Source organism: Carcharhinus amblyrhynchos, chromosome 3 (assembly GCF_965287045.1).
Source record: "Carcharhinus amblyrhynchos chromosome 3, sCarAmb.v2.hapA, whole genome shotgun sequence".
In the NCBI taxonomy this organism is placed as follows: Eukaryota; Metazoa; Chordata; class Chondrichthyes; order Carcharhiniformes; family Carcharhinidae; genus Carcharhinus; species Carcharhinus amblyrhynchos.
This window is the reverse complement of record NC_137326.1, coordinates 29,352,848-29,361,953: the sequence shown is the minus strand read 5'-3', so window position 1 is coordinate 29,361,953 and position 9,106 is coordinate 29,352,848.

Here is a 9,106-nt window from a genome sequence, read left to right as displayed (position 1 = left end):
TCACGATCCTCCTCATCTGAGCAAATCCTGTGTATATGGAGGGCTTGTCCATAGGGAATGGCTTCTTTAACATGTTTAGGGTGGAAACTGGAGAAATGGAGCATTGTGAGATTGTCTGTGGGCTTGCGGTACAGTGAGGTGCTGAGGTGACCGTCCTTAATGGAGATGTGTGTGTCCAAGAATGCAACTGATTCTGGGGAATAGTCCATGGTGAGTCTGATGGTGGGGTGGAATTTGTTGATATCATCATATAGTTGTTTCAGTGATTCTTCACCATGAGGCCAAAGGAAGAAAATGTCATCGATGTATCTAGTGTATAGCATTGGTTGAAGATTCTGTGAAGTGAAGAAGTCTTGTTCGAACCTGTGCATGAAGATGTTGGCATATTTCCCCTGCAGTTACACAGAGGTCTATGCTGCAAGACTTCCAATCTGAAAACCATGGAGCCCATTCTCTCCCATGTTGCGTCATTACTTACTGGTCCCCAGGACGGATTCAATATCTCCTACAGTCAGAATGCTGCAACTCTTTAAGAGCTACAGTTTAGTTTAAGTGGTTACAATTACAATGTTACAATTAACAGTGTGGTTATCACTGGCTGCATGCGGAAATCATTCTAATAAGCAGGCAATATGAAAACTTACCTCAGCAGGTCTGACAGCATCTGTGGAGAGAGAATGTTTTGAGTCTGGATGACTCTTCGTCGGAGCACAGCTGAGATTTTCCAGCATTTTCTGGTTTTTTTTCAGATTCCAACATCTGCCATATTTGGCTTTTAGGCAGAATAACCTGGCCCTGCAGCTGCTATCTGTGGCCCACATAGTTCAAGCTGTTCAACTCACTACCAAACCACATCCTCATTTATTATCACATAAATTACTTGTTTCTTGTTTGATTATTCCTGCCCAATTTATACTAATGTGCAAGTCACTACATTCCCCCACCATCCCAACTCCCCCAGGACCCGGGTGGTGAGTGTTTGGAACAAGCTACCAGAGATAGTAGAAGAGGAAGGTACAATTTTGTCTTTTAAAAAGCATTTAGACAGTTACATGGGTAAGATGGGCGTAGAGGGGTATGGGCCAAATGCGGGCAATTGGGATTAGCTTAGTGGTTAAAAAAGAGGCTGGCATGGACAAGTTGGGCCGAAGGGTTTCCATGCTGTAAACCTCTACGACCTTTGATCACTAGCAATCTAGCACAGTTCAGGAAACGCAGGATGGAAGTGATAGTCATCAAGTCTGTTCACACAGGAAGATAGTGTTAGAATCAGGTGATCCAGTTCACAGTGAATCACAATGCAAGCTGTGACAGTGAGTCAGACTTGCTAAGGGATGGATGAAACAATGTGCCTGTCCGATTACTCAGATAAGAGACATCTGCTCATTGCAGCTGTCAGGATATTTCAGTTTTTGCTATGCTTTTTAACCCCTGAGGGCTGAAATTTCTTGATTCTTTGAAAGCGGTTGTTTAAAAAGTTCTTTCCTGGGATGTGGTGTAGCAGCCTGTGACGGCTTGAGTAAAATAGAATAATTGAAAGGAAACCAACTGCAGACAAACAAAAAAGCAAAGTTTATTTATTAGTCACAAGTAGGCGTACATTCACACTGCAATGAAGTTACTGTGAAAATCCCCTAGTCGCCACATTCCAGTGCTTGTTCGGGTCCACTGAAGGAGAATTTAGCACGACCGATCCACATAACCTGCACATTTTTGGAATGTGGAAAGAATTAAGAAGGGTGCCAGGCAAAAGGCGGGGAATTATAGGCCGGTTAGTTTAACGTCTGTGGTAGGTAAAATGTTAGAATCTATCATTAAGGAGGAAATTGCGAGGCATCTTGAAGGGAATTGCTTGATAGAGCAGACGCAGCACGGTTTCATTAAAGGGAAGTCGTGTCTGACAAATTTACTGGAGTTCTGTGAGGATGTGTCTAGGGCGGTGGATAGAGGAGAGCCGGTGGATGTGGTCTTTCTAGATTTTCAGAAGGCGTTTGACAAAGTACCTCACAAGAGGTTATTGCAGAAGGTCAAGGGACATGGGGGTAGGATGTTAGCGTGGATAGAGGATTGGTTGTCAAATAGGAGGCAGAGAGTGGGGGTCAACGGGTGCTATTCGGATTGGCGGATGGTGACTAGTGGAGTGCCCCAGGGGTCGGTGCTGGGGCCTCAGCTTTTTACCATTTATATAGATGATCTGGAGGAGGGAACCGAGTGTAGGGTGTCGAAATTTGCTGATGACACCAAGATTGGGGGAACGGCAAATTGTGCGGAGGGTGTGGAGAGTCTGCAAAAGGATCTAGATAGGCTGGGCGAATGGGCCAGGAAATGGCAAATGGAATTTAATGTTGGCAAGTGTGAGGTGGTCCACTTTGGTAGGAAGAATGGTAGGAAGGACTATTACTTACGTGGCGAAAATCTGCAGCAGGCGATGGTGCAGAGGGACCTCGGGGTCCTTGTGCATGAGTCGCAAAAACCCAGCTTGCAGGTGCAGCAGGTGGTCAGGAAGGCAAATGGGATGCTGGCCTTCATAGCGAGGGGGATTGAATATAAAAGTAGGGAGGTCTTGCTGCAGCTGTATAGGGCATTGGTAAGGCCGCAGCTGGAGTACTGTGTGCAGTTTTGGGCGCCGCACCTGCGCAAAGATATTTTGGCCTTGGAGGGAGTGCAGAGGAGGTTTACTAGGCTGATAGCGGAGTTGAGGGGGTTGAGCTATGAGGAGAGGCTGAATAAACTAGGCTTGTACTCGTTAGAGTTTAGAAGAATGAGGGGAGATCTCATTGAGACGTATAAGATGATGAATGGGATGGATAGGATAGAGGTGGAGAGACTCTTCCCGCTCAAAAAAGACAGTAGGACTAGGGGGCACAGCCTCAAGATAAAAGGGGGGCGGTTTAGAACGGAGTTGAGGAGGAACTTCTTCACTCAAAGGGTGGTGAATCTCTGGAATTCTCTGCCCGTTGAAGTGGTGGAGGCTGCCTCGCTAAATATTTTTAAGATGCGGGTTGATGGGTTTTTGATAAGAGAGGGGATTAAGGGTTATGGGGAGAAAGCGGGAAAGTGGAACTGAGCAGCGACAGATCAGCCATGATCTTATTGAATGGCGGGGCAGGCTCGAGGGGCTAGATGGCCTACTCCTGCTCCTATTTCTTATGTTCTTATGTTCACCCGGAGGAAACCCATGCAGACACAGGGAGCATGTGCAAACTCCACACATGACGTGGAGATGCTGGCATTGGACTGGGATAAACACAGTAATAAGTCTCACAACACTAGGTTAAAGTCCAACAGGTTTATTTGGTGGCAAAAGCCACTAGCTTTTGGAGTTGTGCACAGCCTTTGCTACCAAATAAATCTGTTGGACTTTAACCTACTGTTGTGAGACTTATTACTGTGTAAACTCCACACAGGCAGTGACCCAAGCTGTGAATCGAACCTGGTCCCTGTGAAGCAGCAGTGCTAACCACTGTGCCACCGTGCCACTCTACATCAGGCCTGAGTGCAGGCACAGCGAGGTGACATTAAAACTGACATAGAAATTGATCTAAAAGCAAGGTATGCTGGGATTACCTCTGTCCAATACAGTCTGCCTGGAGACAGGCTCTTTGCAAGATTCGAGCTCAGACAGTTGAAAACCAAAGATGCACGTGTAAGAGGGATAGTGTCTATCTCCTAAGGAACAAATCACCACTATATACATGGGACAGACATGCATCAGTGAAATAAAAGATTCGATGCATATTAAAAGCTAGACTTCAGGCTCACAGCCACAAAGGATCCACCATTGAAAGCCATCAACAATGATGCAAAACTAATCAGATCTGAGCACTGAGAGACCAAATCCTCGGAAGAGTCTGGAAAGTAGCCAGACAGGTATAAGAAACCTACACTAGCAGCATTTAAGAAAACCCACCTCCCCAGCTTCCCCCAGAAGTGCATCAAGAAAGAGCAGTGACAAGAGCAGCTTACCTCCAGACCAGAAACAGAGACAGACTTGAGCTTTCAACATACTGATGGAGTCACAAGGATCCAGGGTCATATACAAATTTCTAAATGATCAATTAGCTAGAGAGAGAGAGAGAATTGTTAAAGTTGTAAAACTAAAGTCTTTTACTGTTTGGAATAATGTTGCAACTTAGTTATTTACTGTTGGTTTGTGCGTATGGTTGCTTTGCCTGATACATGCAGAGGTTTTTGAGTAAAATCCATTTTGCACAGTGCTGGTCGAGTGAATCTGCAGGATATTAGAAATATCCCAGACAACACCGAGAAGGCCAACTTTGATGTCTATCTCTCATTGTCTGGAATAGAGTGATTTACCAGGTCACTTCAGAGGGCAGTAAAGAGTCAATCACATCGCTGTGGATTTGAAGTCATAAACAGACAGGGCCAGAGCTGATAAGGATGGCAATTTTTTTCCCCTGAAGTGCATTAGGGAACCAGTATTTAGAGCAATCAATGATAGTTTCATGGTCACCATTACTGAGACTAGCTTTATATCCTAGATTTATGAATTGAATTTCAATTCCGCCTTCTACCGGAGTGGGATTTGAACCCAGAGTCTTTGGATTACTAGTGCACTGACACTATGCTGCCATCTACCCTACTCCAACCAGCACTCCCAATCCAGAAAGATGGCAATCTTGGAAAACAGAAAAGACACCTGTAATAATGGCGCTCTGCTTTTTCCTGCCATTAGGGAATTTTCCGAGGAATGGGCTGGGATCAACTGCACTACACAAAGGTGTGCAGCCACTTAAAGTCCTGAGTAGGGGCAATTTTATGGCCTCACTGGCATTTGGTTGGTGGTTAAGTGCTACACTGCCATACACTGAAGCCGCCAGTTCAATGGAAGTTGCTTCCTGCAACTGGCTGGGGTGGCTATCGGAACTGGAGGCTCCACGTCCCATTACTGGAGCCATGAGAATGAAAGACTGCAGTCCTGGCCAAGATCCCCAATGGAGATGTTGAGCTACTGGAGCTGCCAGGCCTCAGATTACCTATGGCCAAGAGGATGGTGAATGTGGAGGTGCCTCCCTGAAGATTGCAGAGTCAGCGTTGCCACTGGCAAATACAGACATGAGACATCTGTTTGGTCCTGATGTTGAGGTCCCAAGTCTCACTGGAAAATCCAGCCTTTGCTTATTAACATTTTCCATAGTCCTTCATACTTCAGTCATTTTAAGTGAGCCTAAAACCTGATCTAACTGGTATCATCCAATCGTCAGAGACTTGCAACTATAATGTGAAAGGACAAGAATTTTTACAATATAAAATGTTGGCATGATAAGTTTTCAATTATATTATTTGATAGCTGTTTGTCAGTACAGGGCTTGAGTATTACTGAAAAAGGACACAGTCAAATCTTTTCATCTTGCTCTCATCAGGACAATCACAAGAATACCAATGGCAGAGGAAACAATAACTTTATACTGTGTGAGAAGAAGATGTTAATTGTTTGGCACCGGGACTCTGATTAGTAGAGACACTGCCATGGAGAATGCACCAGTTAATGGTTGCTGACAGTTAACTGCCAAACATTGTTTGAAATTTAAACCAGGCAGTTGGAGCTTAATTGGTTAAGGCATTGCCCTGTGGAATGAACCAGCAAACCGCTATCTTATGTAGCTGAAACCGGTGCAATGTGTGTAGCGCCTTTCTATCTGCAAAGAGCACGGTCCGATGTAATAATTAGTGCAGCTTCCAGTACATGCCTAACTGACGATCTTAAATTGGTTGTCAGCATAATTAACAAATATTATCCAATTGCAGAATCACATCTAATGTTGGATACTGAGGGTGAGATTTTCTGGACCAGAATTCCCCACTCGAGATCATTGGACTTTTTAATTGTCCGTAAAGTACACGTGGAGGCAGAAGAGGTATTAAACAAATACTTTGCATCTGTCTTTACAAGGAAGAAGATGTTATCCAGACTGAAATGAGAGAGGAGGTAACTGATACACTAGAAGAACATATAATTGAGAAGGAAGAGATGTTAGAAAGACTATCTTTACTTAAAATTGATAAGTGCTTGGACTGGATGTGATGCATCCAAGGATATTGAGAGAAGTGAGAGTTGAAATTGCAGAGGCATGAATGATAATTTTCCAGTCTTTAGACTCAGGGATGGTACTGGAGGACTGGAGAATGGTGAATGCTACACTTTTGTTCAGGAGAGGTTTTCAAAAAAAAAAGCATTCAAGGGGGAGTTTAGGCAATGTTGGCTAGGCCAGCATTTATTGTCCATGAGAAACTGGTGCCATCTCTTAATTGCCCTTGAGAAGGTGATTGTGAACTGCTTTCTTAAACTGCTGCAGTCCATGTGGTGCAAGGATAAAGCTGACAACTACAGGCCAGTCAGTTTGACTTTAGTGTAAGGAAATTTCTGGAAATTATAGTTTGATACAAAATTAATACTCACTAGACAAGTGCAGGATAATTAAGGAAAGCCAGCATGGATTCATTAAGGGAAAATCATGTTTATCAAACTTGCTGGAGCTCCTTAACAGGTAACAGAGAAGGTTGTTAAAGGCCTTAGTAGTTTATATATATCTTCAAAAGTCATTTGATACAACACCACACAACGGACTTGTGAGCACAATTCTAGCTCATGGAAAAGAAGGGAAAGTAGGCACTTGAATAAGAAATTGGCTAAATGACAGGAAACAGAGATATGTGATAAATGGTTGGTTTTCAGATTGAGGGAAGCTTTGTAATAGAGTTTCCCAGAGGACAGTGTTGGATCCTTGTTCTTGATATATATTAATGACCTAGACTGGGGTATGATTTCAAAATTTGCAGATGATACAAGGATTGAAAACACTGTCAACTGTAATGTCTTGAACTAAAAAAGAAGACAGAGGGATTGGGCAGGCAAGTGGCAGATGATGTTCAATGCAGAGAAATTTGAGATGATTTGTTTTGGTCGAAAGAATGGGGAGAGACAGTATAAATTAAAAGGGAAAACTAAATAAAATGCAGGAACAAATTAACTCTTGGTGTGTACATATATATGTAAATCATTGAAGAAGTCATGTTGAACTTGATAAGACACTATTTAGGCCTTATCTGGAATATTGCATCCAATTCTGGGCGACATAGTTGAGGAAGGATGTGAAGGGAATGGAGAGACTACAGAGGAAATTTACAAGGATGATTCCAATGATAAGGGACTGTCGCTATGAAGATAAATTGGAGAAGTTGTGACAGTTTTCTTTGGAGAAAAAAAGCTAAGGGGAGAGTTGATAGAGGTACTCAAGATCCTGTGGGGAATCGATGGGGTAATTAGTGAGCAACTGTTCCCAATTCAAGAGAGCATCAAGAACTAGAGGGTATTGATTCAGTTATTACCAAAAGGAGTAAAAGTGATGTGAAGACATTTATGTTCATTAAAAGAGTGATTGGAGTCTGGGATAAACTTCCTTTGAGGATGGTGGAGGCTGATTTGATCTAGGTATAGAAAATGGAATTGGATTGTTATCTGAAAAGAGAATTTTTAAGATTATGGGTATCAGGCAGGGGAGTGGGACGAGGGAGAATGCACTTCCAAAGAGTGAGTGCAATTTCGATAGGACCAATGGCCTCCTTCTGCACTATGAAGATTATGTGATTTCATACTTTTTCCGTTGCAGAAGGGACATGCTTTTGATGTGATCTGCCAGCCTTTGGGGCGTATGACAAACATACCTAGTGTTACACTAACACTGAAACTCATATACCACATTACTCATGTGTGATATGCAGAACATCTTTTTGGTTTGACGGCAGCTTCCTGTTAGTTTCCAATACCACTTGTGTTGCTACTGCAGTCTTTGCAGACAGAAAGAGTCCACTTGCCAAAAAATCAGCACCCTCTACTCATACAATATAAAGGTGTTGTTTCCCCTGACTTTGGTATCCTTGCAACTGTCTTGAGTGCATGACGAAAGGCTTGCACAAAATGTCTTTTTTTTAGCAATGTAATAGTTGACTTAAAAAACATAACATCAGAAAGTAAGGGTTGAAAACATTATGAGCAAGAACTTTAATGACATTATAAAGATCATTGTGCTGTGAGCCAGGACAGATCCACAGAACTGTCACTGAATTGTTGAGTTGTTTCTCTTGTAAAATGGCTTTATAGTGGTGGCATGGTGGCACAGTGGTGCTGTCTCATAGTACCAGGGGACCTGGGTTCGATTTCAGCCTTGGGTGACTGTGTGGAGTTTGCAGGTTCTCTCCACGTCTGCGTGGGTTTCATCCAACATTCCAAAGATGTGCAGGTTAGGTGGATTAGCCATGGTAAATGTGTGGTTACATGGATAGGGCAGTGGGGAGGGCATAGGGAGGGATGTTCTTTTGGTGAACCAGTACAGACTCGATGGACCAGATATCCTCTTTCTGCAGTGTAGGGGTTCTGTGGAAAAACTAAAGCTGTGAAGAATCTAAACCAAGGCATATTAAATAATCTTTTGTCCCTTTCATACAATTTTTATCAGGAAAATAGAAGATATATGCCAGTTTAATCTTTTTAATTTAACTGTTAAGGAGACATTGAGTTACCCCCAATGTCATCAATCCCAAAAACACTAACCAAAGTGCTCTCCATTGTAGAAGTAAACAATAAAACACAAATTATACAAAGGAGACTTAATAAATTAAAATCATCATTTTATTTAGTGTCCAGTAGTATCTGTCAAGGAACTGCTGCATTATTCAAGTGTTACAATGCTGAATTACATTTTGATGAAGTTTCTGGTCTCTGGTTCTGATGATACCACTCTGATGTAACCCAGATGAATTTTATTTTGGGAACTACTTTGTTATTGTTCTGGCGATATTGTTTTGGCTCTGTCGCTATTATTTTGGTGCCTATAACACTGTAGGTGTTTCTTTTAACTAGATATTTTGTAAATTTCTTTGAATTAAATTTTGTTGACTGCTAAATTATTTATCTGGGGTTTCAAGTCAAGGTCTTTTAGACCATAAAATCACAGAATCCCTACAGTGCAGAAGGAGGCCATTTGGCCCATCGAGTCTGCACCGGCCACAATCCCACTCGGATCCTATCCCCATAACACCATGAATTTACCCTACTAGTCCCCCTGAATTTAAGGGACAATTTAGC